The sequence below is a fragment of the Pezoporus occidentalis genome, unplaced genomic scaffold (genome assembly GCF_034315485.1).
Source record: "Pezoporus occidentalis ecotype Australia unplaced genomic scaffold, CSIRO_AGI_Poc_V1 ctg23, whole genome shotgun sequence".
Lineage (NCBI taxonomy): Eukaryota > Metazoa > Chordata > Aves > Psittaciformes > Psittacidae > Pezoporus > Pezoporus occidentalis.
The window spans coordinates 7,381,635-7,398,026 of NW_026914180.1; the positions used below are offsets into that span (position 1 = coordinate 7,381,635).

The window sequence follows — 16,392 nt, forward strand, 5'->3', positions numbered from 1 at the left end:
TTTTAATGAAGTTAGAAATAATTGGATGAAACTCTATGACCTGTGTGAAACAAGAGAGCAGCCTAGAGGATCTAAGGTTGCTTTCCAGCTTTAAAATCTAAAAAGCTATGTACAGAAAAGGAAGAAGCTGGAGCGGCAGCAACACAGACAGAGCTATACAGAATTTCTTAGGAGGAGAAAACACACTGCCAAAACCAGTAAGAAAACATGTCTGATATATGTATGTACCTGCTCTGTTCTCCACTACCCTCATACACTGGGTACCAAGAGAATGTCTTCACAGGTGCCAACAAACTTACACCATGCGAAACAGGAACATTCTCAGCCATGGTGGGTATTCAGCCCCATCCAGATAGCAGACAGCAAAGGCACAGCCCCCCACCAGCTCCTTGGGCTTAGAGAGGCATGTTCCTCAGCAGCCTCAGCCTCACTGTGCTGGGCAGAGGGTGTGCAAGAGCCAGGCACCACCAATGAAAAGGCTGGACCAAGACAGAGTTGTTCCAGCTGCTCACAGCTGCTGGACTCTGCCCTGTGCTCCAGGGACAGCTGGCACAAGTTGGGCAGCCAAACACAAGCCACATACTTGCATTTTTCAGGTAACTTTGCCAATAATAGCTCAACTGTCTCCTTGGAGAGAACTGAAGGGAAAGTTAGCTATCAAAGTAAAATGTAATGCTTTTAAGGCTTGGGGTGGGGGAGAGAGAGGAGGGGAAACCCGCACCTTTCCTTATTCCCTAGCCTTCAGCACAAGGACTGTACTTAGAAATGGAGATCTCAAATTAAACCTTTGGTGTCACTGGAGTTTTTAAAGCGATCACTCTCCTATTTTCTTCTTCCCAGGTCACACACCATTACCACCACATACCAGCTCTCCAGAAAGGAAACCAGTAATTCCTGAATCGCTGACATAAACTAAAGCAAAATGTAAGGAGGAAGATAAAGATCAATATTTCTAACAAAATCACAGCCAGCTTCACAGTAACAGCAGCAACCGGCTCTGCTGTGTGACATCAAGCAGAGAGGAGCACTGGACACTGCAGTTGCAGAGCTGCTATTCCTGGTTGGAATGCGTGAGCCATGAAAAACATGGCCTGACATTCAATTTAAAGGGTTGGCACTTTGGCATCTGGAGACAGGGAAAATTGTTCATAGATGATGCATATTTCAGCTAGAAGTCATTAAATGGCTTTGACTAAGGAATGCTATTTTCAAAGAACCAGTATTCAGATTTTTGTCTCATTTTTAGCACTCCTTTAACCAACAGAATTTCCCCAAAAGTCTTTTAGGTTTGGTTTGGGTTTTTTACAATCTTACATTTAATTTCTAGAATATGGCAGCCAAGAAATCACATCGGCCAAAAACCCTATTTTGAAAATAAACCAGTAATTGTTAAAATAAGAAACTATATGCACACATGCAGTTCTCTGAACCTGAAGTAATCCATTATAGGAAAGAAATACTTTACCAGATAATTAAACTTCTTACTCTGTGCTAGTAAAAAGAGACTCCGTAAGAAACCAAATCCAGACTGTTATTTGGAGGGACGTTCTCAAATACCTAGTTCTGTGGAAAATTTACATGCTTATTACACTTACAAAGGCTTGTGATTCCCTTAAGGACTTGAAATGTTAAATTATTTCTCCCACTGGCTCTAGTTTCTATTATTTTTGAGTGCAGCAAGAGAACAAACAGGTGACTTTGCTCACTGCTCCAGCTGTGTGACACCATTACACTGACCAAAATTAATAAACAACAAAAGATTTAATGAGGAAGAAAGAACACAGGAACTGGCTTTAATTGGGATCACTCCGTTCTGCAGAACTGGAGGATGTCTGTAAGAAACTGCTTGACAGGAAAGTACAGAGGAGTCAGGATCTGGCAGGCAAATGTGATACATATGTGGTGAGGCAGGCTGTCATCCATCTTTCTAGATGGAGATCTCTTTGTTGTTCTGCTGGGGCCATTTGTAGACGTCCAGCTTGCAGAGTGTGCAAGATGAAATTGGTGCGCATCGAAAAAAATAGTTTATGTTCATAAAATCCAAAGAGATGGAGGGACCAGCCCTGCGAACCGGGATGTTCTTGGTTGTCAGGGTAACGTGATCACCCCCGACAACACCAACGTCAGCAGGAATCTGCAGCACACATTGGGTACCCAAGCGTACGAGTCTTCCTCTTCCCTCTCATAATTAAACCACAGAGGGATGTAGGTAACTGTTGCTAAGGTGTGGCTCAGTGTTCTTTTGTATGCTAGGAGTCCAAGAATCTGGCTGATGCTTTCAAAAGAGTCTTACTGGTGTTACGTATGTAACTTTCCAACATAAATTAAAAGAATCAACAGACAGCAGAAAAACCAAGCAGAACTATAAGGAACGATCTTTTTCTTAAATGAAGCAGCGTCCAGCAGATGTGGTCAGATCCAATACAACAAAATATTACTCCTATTTTCTCTTTCTTTATGGCTACACCCATGTAGCTTTACTTTCACTGGATCAGATGCCTACTGTATACACTCTCCTGAGAAGTTAATGCAGAGTTTTCCAAGTTTCAGAAACGTCAACATCTGCAGCCGGACCTCTGGATCAGTGCATTGCCTTCTCCATCAGAACAACAGACTTCACTACACAGGTGCAAATGCACAAAGATTCAGATACACAGTCAAGTAAATGACCAGATGAACAAGTTTTGCTTGTGTGCCTTACTAATGATCCCACAGAACAAATAAAGTGAAGTCATATGGCTGACTGAAGCAAATATGTGCAATTTTTAAGGAATTATTACTACTGAAAGCAGTCACACTTTCTAACAGTTACTGATCCCACAGCGTTACAGATGTGTATTTAATCAATCACTCTTCTGTTCCAGTCTGCTCACTCAGTGTTTTGGACAGACTGTCATGGTTTAACCTAACAGGTAGCTAAACACCACACAGCCACTCACTCACTGCTCCTCAGCAGGATAACGGGAAGAATTGGGAAAAAAACAGGAAAATTTATGGGTTGAGATAATGACAGTTTAATAGGGCAGAAACGGAAGGGGAAATTATTATTTTAAAAACTAAAAATACAAAATAAGTGAGGCACAATACAACTGCTCACTGCCTGCTGACTGATGCCCAGCCAGTTGCTGAGCAGTGGCCCCTGGCCAGCTTTTCCCCCAGCTTCTCTATGCTGAGCCCAATGTCTTATGGTGTGGGATACCCCTTGGGTCAGCTGGGGTCAGCTGTCCTGGCTGTGTCCCCTTGAACTCCTTGTGCAGCCCCAGCCACCTCGCTGGTTCAACGGTGTGAGCAGCAGAAAGGCCCTTGACTCTGCAAGCACTGCTTAGCAGTAGCTAAAACATTCCTGTGTTTTCAGCATTATCCACAGCACTGTACCAGCTACTAGGAAGAAAATTAACTCCAACCCAGCCGAAACCAGGGGACCCTAAAAACATTTTCAGAAAGCTATCTAGCTGAAAAGAATTCCCATGGAGTAGAAAACATTTCATATTCTGAATTTTTAATATTAAAGTTGATGAGAATAGCCTCATGGTTTTCTAATCTTAGTCTGTGCCACTGCTGTTTTTTTCTTTGAAGAATACTTTCCTAAAAAATATTGTATTTAAACCACTTTGTTTGAATCCCTCTAGAGGCTAGACCAGCTCTTTAGCACTATGCAGTGATTAAAGACATTGTCACCAAATGGGATACACATTAGTGGTTGTGCAGGAGAAAGAAATAATATGATTTAAAAAAAAAAAAAAATCAGGTATAACTAAGTATATTTTTTCATTGTTCTGATATTAGAGGAAAATTTATACTCAATGAGGATTAATGGGAGAGGGAGATTTACAAACAATAAAAGGACAAATGCCCTAGTTAAAAAGGTGGAAAGCGTCACTCTTAATCTTCACAGCAGCATTTCCCCAGCTGATGAAGATCCTGCTTCTTCCCTCCTGAAACCCAAGAAACTTAACTGTGCTTGTCTTTTCCCTCTTTCCTCCCTTGATAAGTCACAAGCTGGTGAGTTTGCATTTAGGGCTAATAAGTCACAAACGACAAATAAAAGGTCTTTCCACAATAACTTCACAGTCAATACTAAGCTACACCAGTGAACTTTCACCCTTTTACTTAAAACTGAGTTGGTGTTGCTAGCATAAATATTTACTTTATATCAATAAGCACACATATACCTTCCACACACACACCCTTCTGACTAGTTACGCAGCTTATATTACCCATGACTTTTCAACTTCAACTGCCTATTAGCAGTTGTAGGGAACCAAGGACATGAAATACCAGCTAGCACTGAAGCTACCTAGCAAACAGCCATACCCTCAGCTAGTATCTTGCTCTGCAAAATAATTTACAGGTTATCAGCAATTTCAAGTTTATTTATCAACATGGGAGCAGCACTTCCGACATTTAGGCAGAGAACGCCTCTAGTTCTGCTGGTGCCCTGTGCATCCGTCCCTGCAGCAGCTCAGCAGGTCCCCCTCTCCGAGCCACATACCCCCCAGCTGCTGTGGAAGAAACCCCCTGGGTTTCATTAGCACTGCTGCAGTATTAAGCACAGAAGACTCATGACAGCCACAAAACATCGACTGAGTTAACATATGAGTAAGGTAACAAATGCAAGTTACAAATAATATCATTCAGTTTGTGTTTTATATCATTCGTCATATGCATTAAAGACAATAAAAGAATAGTTTTCATATATCATTTGTGTGTTTTGTATTAAAAAGCCTTTTAAATCTCTTGCAAGTACTGCTCTACCCTGTGATCTAAAATACAAATAAAACTCAGGCAAGGCCAAGTGTCATTTTAAATTAAGCTTAAAATCCACATCCGACACCCCTCTGGTGTTGTTTAGGTGATAACAGATTATAATCTTTGCTTTAAACAACATATTGGTTTTAATTCCATTGGACTCCCAGACAGGAAAAGCAGTTCAACACCTTTCTTAGAGGAGCTCTGCCATCACCTGGCACAAGGCAGGTGGGGATTAGAGACACTGTGAACAAGAGTTCAAGATGCCCCTACAATCACATTAAAGCAGAGCTGGATCTCAAAAGCACTCTGGATTTCTGGCTGCCCTTATGACTTCCTACCTCAGGTAAAAGTTGAACTTTGTCTCCATGCTTGGCTACACAAAATGAAATTACTCCAAGGTTTTAGGAGTTAGAAAATACTAAGACGCAACAGTTCTTCACATGGAAAAAGAAAAGGGGGTAGGAAAGGTGGGTAGGTGGGTGTGAGAGTCAAAATCTAATGAAATTCATTCCTTAACTGGTACTTTTGAAGCTGTTTCTTTTTCCTTTATTTTCCATGGCTGGACAGCATTTGTGGAAGCTGAATTTTACCTGCAGGATGTATACATGTAGGTAACTAGCTTACAAAATGACACAGGTGATCTCAGCATTCATTTGTGAGCAATGCCTGTTGTTTCTTCCTGAAATCTTAGATACTTACTGAATTCCCAAATAAGAATGCGTAAGTTGTAACACAAATCCACTGAAGTCAGAGGACTGTAAGTTTGACATACCTTGAAGGAATCAGATGGTTATAAAGCTTATACACAGAGTCAGTGATATAATGATTTTTGTGACTCTCAGCATAAAATTCCCTGGTTTCAATTGACGGACTTAACCTTAATAACCTACTGCAAAATGACATCTATTCATAACTCAAAAGAAAAGAGTACATTTGATAAGCTTGCACTGACACAATTCAGGCCAGGATTCCGCTAAATATACCTAATATTGCTTTAAAAAGTCTCTACCATCAAAGCTTGATTTGCATCAGTCTTCACCAACTGCTGCACATCAATCCAGGTTCCTCTGTGCATTATCAGCAGCTGTCCTTCACTGCCAAATTTACTATGCTTTCCATTAAAAGAAATTACCAGTGGCACAAGCGGCAGCGACCCTTCGTATTTTTGCTACTAGCTGCAAAAAGGGACTAGCTAAAGAGCTGTCAGAAAAAACTGCTTTGGCCATTGTGCTAGCTTGGGGTTGTAATTTTATTCCATAGCCGATCCCTCCTCCTCTTACCCCCCAGATCTGTCTTTTTCTCTCCAAGAGGGACTTCACACCTTCCTAGTTTTGCTGATTCTTGACTTCTCCTTTTCCTACTAAATCCTCAAGAGCTAAAAGTTAATTAACAACCATTTATCTCCATGACATCAGGGGTTGTTATGTATGCATTGAAGTACGTCTGTATGACACTCCAGGATCAAGGATGATCTCTGCCTCCTCCTTTCAAACACAAAAATAATCAATGCAAATACTTTAATAGTAATGCCATAGCCATTCATCATTCCTGATCTTAAAACTAAGATCTCTGCTTTGAAGTGAGGATACGTTAAATGACAGTACCAGCCCCCTCAGTAATTACATCCCTTTCATGGCAAGTTTTCTGGTATACAACAGCTGGTTTTATTATTATTAATGCTGCACATTGACTAAAAAAAATCTGACCTGAATGGGATAAAACCAAACCAGCTGTTTCATCTCCTTTCATCTATCCACATCTCAAAGGGGGCTTTGTACACCACTGGTTTCCATCGAAGAGCTGAAAAAATCACATGTCACAACAGGAGCCTGATATGTATGTGGGTCATCTAATAACCAGCAATCCAGAGCCCTGCTGATGGAAATCTCTGCCCAGCCGATCCTCCCTGCTTAATCTCACCAGGCTGAACTGGCACAGGGGAAAATAACGAGCACTCACTCCACTTAATTTCTCCAGTGAATAAATAAACATGTTCAGTTGCAGAAGCTGCCCTGAAATCCTGACAAGCAGTAAGACTTGGAGGGAAGGGGTTTTAGTCCCTAAAACTAGAAAAACAAAATCCACACACCAACTTAGATCCAGATTGCTTCTGCACACAACAGAGAAATCATTCTCTTTTTCCATGGCAGAAAATGACTTCTCACAGCCCTCTCCCTCACAGCCCCCTTAGTTACCCTGGTTTTGCATACCAGTCACCAAAGGAGATACATCACTACTGCCCACCAACTCCAGATGATAAAAGCTCGAAAACAGAACAATTTAATTACACATCTCTTTTAATTTAACTTGCAAAGAATAATTAGAGAGCAAAAGAAGCCCACACAAAAATGCAAAAACATCCCACAGCCACTCTGTGGACTTCACCAAGGTCGCCCATAGCTCCCATTTAATGATCCCAGATGTGATTACTGGTGAAGCCTGAAACCAGAACAATTCAATTGAACATGAAGACATTAAGTATAAACTTAGCTCTCTCAGATACTGCAGTGGTTAATTAGTGCATCTTTGACTTGAGCTGACATTGTCAGTACCAGATTACACATGTAAAGTATGTTTTAAGGTATTACTTAGCCATGGCTCCAACATGGCTGACTCTTTTCAGGCTTCCTCTCAAACACCAGTAATTACATTTTAACAAAAAGGCATTCAACACATCGCTTCTCATCACCTGAAAAAAAAAAATGAATCATTCAAATAGGTGTCTATTTCCAACAGCAATAACTTAAAATAAGATACAAAGATCACACACAAACACTATAATACGCAGTGCTGTATTTCCTGTATTTTAAGTTGTCACTGTAACAGCTAACAATATGGTATCTCATATCTCCTTTGGTGAGTTAAGGAATAGGTCAACTTTATAATGAAGCACAGCTGTTAACTGAATATGCTCAGTGTACCAATAGTTACACCCTGCAAAGAGGCCAACCCTGACTTGGAGCAGCTGGGACTAAACCAAGACCCCAACAGCCCACCTGATCTGGGGCTGCCCAGAAGAAATCCAAGCATGGGAAAAGGCCAGAGCACAGCATCCCTGGGCAGCGCTCTGTTCCCGCACCAGCTCCAGCAGCACCAGTGAGATTTCGGTGGCATTTCACCAGCAGGAGCCTCTGAAACACGTGAGTGCAACAAAGCCCAGCTGCAATGAGGTGCCTTTAATCTGAAAGCACCCTGGCTCAGGGTCAGTAACCCCCAGAACAAGGTGACAGCGAAGAGCCTGGAGGGAAACAGTGGGATACTGAAGCACAAATGCCTAGAAGAAGGCAAGGAATTACCCTAAAGAGCAAATCCCAACTCAAAGTCCTCTCTCCTCTTGAGCCCAAGACACACAACAAAGGGAACTGCGCCAGTGCTGCAACACAGCATTTGCCTTTGCACAGAAAAGTGCGTAGTGAAAAATATTCCTGTAAAACTTTTGTTGTGCTGCTCCAGGCCTCGATGCCATGGCTGCTCTGAGTTTTACTCGCATCCAGAGGCAGGATTTCCTTCCCTCCTTCCTACACCAAAAGCAAAAGCTTTCCTCAGTAACAATGGGACACGCTCATCTGTAAATGAAGAAATTGCATTCACACCATGAGAGAACCACGTGCCTTCATTAATTAGCATTATCTATACAAAATGCTACTTCAGTAGCAAGTTGGCTTCCTACAACTGGCCTTAATCCAACGGGCCTGCCACGGAGCAATGCAGAACACACCGCTTGAGATCTCCCCATTTCAGGGCTGAAACTATCAGTAGGGCTGCTCAGACTTCGGGTGGTATCAGCATCAAGAGTGTCCTTAATGGGACCAAGTTGGAGCACAACAACGTTCTGACTTTTAATTAACATATTTAATGTGCAAGTTATTGTGCAATTATCAGTTGCGGCACTTCTACACAGTCTCTCGAGTTCAGTGTTAATGGTTCAAATGATAATTACAAAAAATAACTATTTTGAAGAAATGCTATAATAAACATTATGGAACAACTTCTTTGGGATACTTCTAATGCATTATAAAGATTAATCCCCAAGTAGGGAAAAAACAAAACAAAGCAAAGCACTTGCACAGCCCCACTGGAGTAATTCCTTGGCAGCAAACATTCTTTGCAAAACTAAGGATTTAGTGTTACAACTTGTGAAGTTCTACTAAAGCCTTGGAGACAGCAGAAACTCTCTGAAATACATGTTGTTATAAAAATTTCAATACTGTATCTAAAAAGAATGAATAAAAAACTAGTTATGAGCAGCAGATCTGAAATCAATCTGAACTAACCATAAATTTACATCTGACTGCTCAAAAATCCCTTGGTTTCAGCATTACGTGAATAATAAAGTGTGCGATAAACTGCAACCATATCGGAATACAGAATTAGAAACAAAAACATTTTAAAGTATCATGAAGAGATGTTAAAGTTTTGATGGTGGATATAAAGGTAACAGTATAAACAATTTCCAACTTGGCAGAACAACTCAACTCAAGCTCTTACGGCGTTAAACAGTTGGAAGCAGATCTGCACATACCTGTATTGCCACATAACAAAAATGAAAAGAAATTACAATTTCTAACACCCAATGTTTCCACTGGCTAGTTTTACCTCGCATACTGTGTAACATGTGAAGGCATCAAGGATAAAATACATGGTCCCTCTTCTGAAGGCAGTAGTATCATTCAAGAGTTACATTTTTATGGCTTTAATACAGTTTTAAAGGGGCACATAATCCAACCCACAACATGCATGTATTTCCCTCTCTAACCTTCTCAAATCCAAGCTACAGCCACAGGAAATGGGGATTAAAGATCAAGGCAGGCTCCAGCGTATGCTGCAAACAAGTGGGCAGAGGAAATGAGGGAAGCCAGACTCCAGCCCTAAGGGTGATCTGTGACAATGGGACACTGCCAGTTTCTTCTGCAGCCTTCTATGCAAATGTAATGAGTGTGGGCAGCAGGTGGAGGGAGGTGATTCTTCCCCTCTACTCTACTCACATGAGACCCCACCTGCAGTCCTGCATCCAGCTCTGCAGCCCTGACACAAGAGAGACATGGACCTGCTCCAGAGAGTCTAAAGGAGGCCATGAACATGATTGGGGGACTGAAGCACCCCTCCTATGAAGACAAGGCCGAGGGGTTGTTTAGCCTGGAGGCGATAAGGTGCTGGGAAGATCTTACAAGAGTCTTCCAATACCTAAAGGGGGGATACAAGAAATCTGGAGAAGCACTTTTTACAAGGGCAAATGCAGTCAAGGGGTAATGGCTTAAAACTGACAGAGTGTAAATTTAGATTAGACATTATGAAGAAATTCTTCAGTGTGAGGGTGATGAGGCCCTGGCACAGGGTGGCCACAGAAGCTGTGGCTGCCCCACCCCAGCAATGTTTAAGGCCAGGTTGGATGGGGCTTGGAGCAGCCTGGTCTAGTGGAAAGTGTCCCTCCCATTACAGGGGGGTTGGAGCTGGATAATCTTTAAGGCCCCTTCCAACCCAAACCATCTGTGATTCTATGCAATGTGAGTCTTGGTATGTCTGTGAGGTCAGAAACACACCTGCCTTGGCTAGTGCTGGCCATCCACGCCAGGGCTGTAACCCTGCTGCAGCACGGCTGGCTGCGGAGGAGCCAGGTCCCTGCCACTGCCACCTCCTACACTACAGTGCTCACTGAGGCAGAGGTGAGTCACCCTTGGCAGGCTCCTGCTTCGCTCCTGGGACTATAAATAGAGCCAGAATGACTGGTTCAACAGAGGTATCAGAGCTGGACATCTGAGCGAAGGTAGGTGAATCCTACTCATCAGCTCTGAGTCACGATTCCTCCACAGTTTTTCACCTGAGGCTGCACAACTATCTAACACCCACAGGCAGGACGTAAAATTACATCCTGGCCAAGAGTGCTCTGTAAAATGTAGGGTACAAAATTTGGCAGGTTTATCATAAATAGCCCTTAGGCCTTCTAAAACAAGCCATGCAGGGAAAACAATTACGGCCAAATAACCGTATGCTTTAACGGGAGTGCAGATCTCTGAAAGTTAACTTCAAAATGATGTTGTAGGGATGTATTTATTGCTCCTCAGGGATAAAAATAAAACTATCATTTAATTTGACTGCCAGGGCTGAAGCTTCCCATCACAGCACCAAAGCTGCAATCTCCCTGGTTTATACAGCACTGTAAGCACCACTGCTAACCCCATATTAACTTTGGAATCCTAGCTGAGTAAAATCATAGAATCACAGAATAGTTTGGGTTAGAAGCGACCTTCAAAGCTCATCTACTCCAACACTCCTGCAATGAGCAGGGACATCTTCAACTAGATCACGCTGCCCAGAACCGCATCCAGCCTGGCCTTGAATGTCTCCATGGATGAAGCATCCACCGCCTCTCTGGGAAACCTGTGCCAGTGCTTCACCACCCTCATTGTAAAAAATTCCTTCCTCACTTCCAGCCTGAATCTCCTCTCTTTCCATTTAAAACCATCACCCCTCATCCTATTGCAACAGGTCCTGCTAAAATGTCTTCCCCACCTTTCTTATAGGCCCTTTTTAAGTACTGAAAGGACACAATAAGGTCTCCCCAGTCTTCTTTTCTCCAGGCTGAACAACCCCAACTCTCTACAGCTTTTCTCATAGGACAGTGCTCCATCCCTCTGATCATTTCTGTGGCCCTCCTCTGGACCCTCTCCAACAGGTCAATATCCTTCCTTTGGTGACCAAAGTAGCTGATACTTGAAGCTGCAGAAAGCAAGCATTTCTGTTGTAACAATTTTATGCTGTCATTTTAACAAACTATAAATAGATTTAAAAATATTTACTGAAGGCCAGATTCTGCAGAGCTGAATTTACTCTGTGGTGTTATGTAAGAAGGACTGCAAAACAGAGCCCTAAACAGGGCTGATTAACACTGCTCTATAAATAATGTATTCCATTTTCATGCATTCCACTTTTACCTGGTTTCTTAAACTGGTAAGCTTGCACTGTTATTTATCCCTTCACAGAGTATCCACAAATCTCTAGTTATCTCATGATGATGAGTTAGAATGAAAACTGGCACTTACGGCCCCTTTACGCCAGTCTTTCCTCTCTTGCTCAAAAAAAGTTTTGCTATAAACTCAACCAAACATTATAAAATGGTGGGTTTAATTGAGATATTCATCAAAGGTGATGAATTAAACTCTCTCTGAAATACCTGTTCATTGTCAGTTAATTTCACTGAAAAGATCTACAGTACTTGAAGTACCTTGGTAAGTGCAATGGATTAGTGATGTGCCGAGACGAAACGAAGAGGATCTGGGTCAGGCATTTCTGCCCATCATCCTGCTGGCCTGCCTGGGGTCCTGCACTCCCAGCTGCCCAGGCTGCTAAAGGAAACTCTTGAATTTACCCTGCCTATTCAAGTGCAGTAAAGTCAGTGGCACCGACAACGACAAAGCAGGTTGCTCTTGTATACCACATTCTATTAAGTTAAACCAGGCCTTGCTTTTAGGCTTACAACCAAACATACTACAATTCCTTTGCAACACAACGACAACAGTAATAGCAAGAATAATAATAATCATAACCATAATAATAGCAGAATATATCCAAAGCCAGCAGAAAGGAAGTCAGCAGTAGTAACTCCATGGCATATTCATTTTTCTCAGAGCACAGGGAAGTTTCTCCTCATCCAGTTTCCCACCAGTATAGAAGATGGCACAGGTGGACACATCCAAAGCCAGAGGAAAATGAAAACAAGAGCCCTCACCGTTAACATTCCCCCTTTACTTCTATCCCCCACAGCAGGGGACCGGGGCAAATAGCCAGGCAGGGGCTTGTAGCAGCACAACTTCCCCAGGCCACAGGATCCACGACCCTGTTCCTGGGAGCTCTGTAGGGACTCACAGGGTTTGCTGGCCACATCCATGTCCCCCTGCAAAGCCACAGATGTTACCAACAGAGGAGGAAGGATGCTCCAAGCATAAATTGTACAAACAGTTCTGCTCAGCACTGGCACCAGTAAGTGGAATGATGAAGTTCAAACACCCATCTTGAGACAATACAATTTGGAGGTTTTGCCTCAAGCAGATGAACATCTCGCCGTTGGTATGGCCTTTCAGCCAATGGTATATCAAGGTCAGATGATGCCAGGGAATTTAATAAAAACCATAAAGTATTTCTAAATCAGTTTCACACAACATCCTATTGAAATTGGATATAAAGTCTGACTCACTGTAATCTTCATACATTTAATGGATTTTTCCACACTCCAGTTGGGCTCCACACCAACAGGAAGAAGGTTATTTTCCTCAGTGAAGATCATTAACAATTCATATGCAGCAGTTTCTACCATATGTGGCTCGTCAGCTGACTGCCTTGATCTGTTAACCAGTCTGGTGGTGAGCTTCTTCTAGCTTAAATGAGGAGCACATTATTTTATACTTTTAATAATATTTCAGAGAATGATACTAAAGTCATTTGCTGTGAAAGAAATGATGCTTTTATTCAGGAACATGGTTGTTTAATCATCGTCTATTTAAGTGTGTTGTTCACTTTTTTCCCCTTTCTCCTGTATGCTCGCGGGGGAAGAAAGAAATGTGGGAGGACATTTGCAAGACATAAAAAGCTTCAGAAGTTTCCAATTGGTACCATGCACTGATAAAACCTTTTTTCAACTGGCTAGAAAACAAGACCAGAGAGAAAGGAGGGGGAAATCCATAGTAAAGTACAGTTTTCTCACTTCCAATCACTGCTTAGGTCACTGAGAAAGGTATGGAAAAGTCTCTTTCCATTCACCCAGAGAAAATGCTGGGTTTTAATCAAATACTTTAGAAAACTTACAGATTTCAAAACATTTTTCTACATATGTCAGCACTATCTCTATGGCACTTCCTCCCTACACTGAATCACTATTTTGCAAGTATCCAATTTTTGGTTAAATATGAGCAATTAGAGGAAACACAGGAAAAGAGGAAATCACGATTCCACAGCCTTATGCAAAGTTATAGTTACTGAAACCAATGAAGTTATTATTGTGTGGAATGAGAAAAAAAAATGTGTGATACATTTCTCTAAGCTGCTTACATTCTGTGCCCAATCTCAGGCAAAAATTCTCTCACAGACATACAAGGCCCTGGTCAAGCCCTACAAATTTGTCAGTTAATGATGGTAACCCTATTCCTGCAGCCAAACACATGCTGAAGTACCTGCTGAATTCTGACCTTCTGTTGTACTGAAAGGTACTGACTTCAGGGTACCGATTCCATCTTTTTTCCATAATACATATAGTTACAGTCATTCGTTCAATTAAATTATATTTTAAATGTTCATTTCAAGCCTATTCATGTCAGAGTCCCAGAGCAGTCTAGATGTATCACACAAGCAAAATGTACTTTTTCAAGGAATAAAAACCTCTGCAAAATAAAGCACCAAGAGAAACCAGTGCATCCACACAGTTGGATGGTTTGGCCCAGAACACATCTGTTTTCAGAAAACAGGGAGAGATCAAATATGACCTTCAGTTACTATGTCTACCCTCCAACACTCCTAATCCTACTCTGTGAAACCTGTATCTACTTTATAAAAAAGGTAAGCTGCATTATTCCAAACCCAGTATTTAATGGTTTCTGCACTGACAGGAAAACACAAACAGTTCCTAAGCTATATAAAGATACTGCCAGAAAATATGTAAAGGAATTTTGGCCATTTTCCTATAACATTCAAACAACCAGAAATACAACTTTTACAAACTCAGCAAAGGGCCATAGAGAACCATTCCAATTGTGTTTGTTTTGAAAAGAAGCTTGTTTTCAAATAAAACTTATTTGTGCATTTGCAACCAGAAAGACAGAAGAAGCTCTGCTTCAGGCAGCTCTAGGGTTCTGGTCCTCACCTCTCATGCAGTTTGGGGAAAGCTCTCAACCTCCACACGCTCAACGTGCTCAGCACCCTCATTTTTCATTTGTCCATGTGGATTGGAAAAAAGCTACAAAGCTGAGATGTAATACACAGCATTTTCAGTTCAATGCTGTCCCAGAGAAGTCAAACCTGAGGTTAAGAATAATTTAAGATGCTTCTTACCATGTTCAAGGGACTGGTCCAGAGGTTAGTATGAAGTTGGGGGTTTTTGCCCTAGATACCAACAGAGCTATGGTGATACCAATTACCTACATGTGGTGTTGTTCTAACACTTTATGGACATAGACAGCTGAATTAACTACCTGCATTTTTCAGGTGTTCTTAGATGGCATCAAAAATGAGCTTTACTGTATTACCAAATGTCTACCTTCAAAATATAAACATGAATGCTGACAAACCCGGGAAACTGAACATGATTTTTATAGCACAACTTATGGTACAGCAATAACACAGCATACTGTTAGCAACATGAAATCAGCTTAGTGGTCATGGGAGAGAAGTTGAAATCAAGTAAGATTCTTTCTCTGAAAAGATGACTTGACGAAGACAATAATCAAGATGCATTTTGTAAATGGACTGTCTGATGCTTCCAAAGGCATCAAAAAGGCTTAAGTTATTCAAGATAAGAGATTATAGTAAATAAAAACTATACTGTTTCATTTATAAATCCTTTTCTTCTCAATTTCATTTGTAATTAAAGTGGATACTATAATATAACACGACATACAAGAAAATCTCTTCTGGCTTTATCTGTGGAAAATTGAAATCCTGTTGCTCTTTTTTAACAAACCAAATTAAAGTAAGATTTCTGTTCCAATAAAACAGCACTGATCTGTGAAAAGGGTAAGGCACTTTTTTCTTTTTCTCTTAGCACTGAGATTTATTTTCAGTTTGACTGAATATTCAGGAAATATTGAAGAAATTATTTCAGTGGGACTGAAGGACGGAAGTCAGCCAAGAACTCGGGGCCAGCTTCTACAATGGTTTCATGGATTTGAGATTTCCTTCCTGATGGGTTGATGTTGACTTTAAACCCATTCAGAATTAGGTCTTCTTTTGTCCCTACACAGCTGAGTAGCTTCAATTGCAGTAGCCATCAGCTTCTGAGTTGAAATGTGTAGCAGCAAACAGCGGAAGACTATCTTGATCATGCAAACAAAAGCATGTTTAAATAAGATATGATCAGTACTGTGAAAATGGAAAGATGTGAGCTAGAAGAGGCAATATTTTTACAGGTAGCCAACCTCCAGAAGGGAAATTCCATCCTGAGGTCTTGGATAATGTGCCCGGTAACAAAACGATGCTTATTGAGTAAAATTATGAAGCCTCCAAACCTTTATGCTATACTGTTGCAGTATTTGTAAGATCTGATTCACTGATTCCAAGCGCAACCCCCTTCTGCTTCAGCTCACCAGCTGAAAACACATCCCTATGACAACCCGGGAGCCGTGGAGGAGAGCACAACACCCAACCTACTGAGAAGCAATGCTGAAGCCCTCCTCCAAAGTAGAAATGTGCCAACACACAAGAACACTTTTTCTTACTGCTATGGGGCTCATACATGTGTGTGTCACCCCAGATTAGAAAATTAAAATGAGAATAGCATTAGGTGCATGCCAGCAACCTTAACACTCAGCTAACTTTTTAAGTTAAACAGTGACATTACCATTTCTGCAACCTAATATATATTACTTGTGTGTGTGCAGACTGGGGAAAAGGGTTTCTTAGCAGCCAAATGTCTATATCCTGCTTAAGCAGAATCAA

The 16,392-nt window shown here is 41.4% G+C and overlaps 1 protein-coding gene across 4 annotated transcripts in view; it reads right to left on the reverse strand.

Annotated features, from left to right (window-relative positions):
• The window catches only part of DIP2C (disco interacting protein 2 homolog C), a 320,370-nt gene that overhangs the window by 229,042 nt on the left and 74,936 nt on the right, over positions 1-16,392 (reverse strand). The window lies entirely within an intron of this gene.